This window comes from Bison bison, unplaced genomic scaffold (genome assembly GCF_000754665.1).
Source record: "Bison bison bison isolate TAMUID 2011002044 unplaced genomic scaffold, Bison_UMD1.0 scf7180017864383, whole genome shotgun sequence".
NCBI lineage: Eukaryota > Metazoa > Chordata > Mammalia > Artiodactyla > Bovidae > Bison > Bison bison.
Genome location: NW_011494955.1, coordinates 9,454,798 through 9,455,050, shown reverse-complemented (window position 1 = coordinate 9,455,050; position 253 = coordinate 9,454,798).

Here is a 253-nt window from a genome sequence, read left to right as displayed (position 1 = left end):
AGCAAAAATTAAAAATCTAGAGTAGAGTTTGGAATTTCAAAAATACGATGTTAAAGAAAAGAAGAAGGAAAAGAAAGAGAAAAAACAAACAAACAAAAACAAACAAGGCCGCGAAAATGATAAAGAAAGTACAGGTACAAAATTGATAACTAATACCAAAAAGCAAAAATTAAAAATCTAGAGGAGAGTTTGGAATTTCAAAAATACAATGTTAAAAAAAAAAGAAGAAAAATAAAGAGAGAAAACAAACAAA